Consider the following 616-nt stretch of genomic DNA (forward strand, 5'->3'; position numbering starts at 1 on the left):
ATCTTTGCTAAAAAAAAAAAAAACCTAACACTTAGAACTATAAAATAATTGGAATATATCACAGTTATAAAAGTTAAATGATAAGTTACAATCTTATTTAATTTCATGGTCAAATAATTATTTTCTTTAAATTTATTTACTAATGTATTATCTCTCAACTCTCATCCACTAAATTTGGAGATATGTGACTGGAAAAAATGTTAAATTAATTTACTAAATAGATGCTTATTCTTATTAGTAGAAGAATAATTTTTTAAAAAAATAACCACTTATTTGAGAATGGAAGTCTGGAACCTAACGAATATAGTGAACCATCGTATTTAAAATATGGTTTTGATCTATTTGATATATATAGTTGCCTTCAAATGTGGTTTTGATCTATTTTTGAATTGCTCTACTCATTTTTCTCAATTACTTACTGTACTCTACTTTTGAGTTTGAGTTATTTTCATTAAAATATAAACTAGGCTCGAAATCCACACAAAATTAAAAGCTGTAAGGGGAACCTATTCCCAGAATTCTAGCAAATTAGTCTTAATAAGATGACCACACAAATAGGTTTTTAAGTAAATATATAAAAAAAGATATTATGTATATACTACAAATAGTTATCAAA

This window comes from Arachis duranensis, chromosome 9, assembly GCF_000817695.3.
Source record: "Arachis duranensis cultivar V14167 chromosome 9, aradu.V14167.gnm2.J7QH, whole genome shotgun sequence".
In the NCBI taxonomy this organism is placed as follows: domain Eukaryota; kingdom Viridiplantae; phylum Streptophyta; class Magnoliopsida; order Fabales; family Fabaceae; genus Arachis; species Arachis duranensis.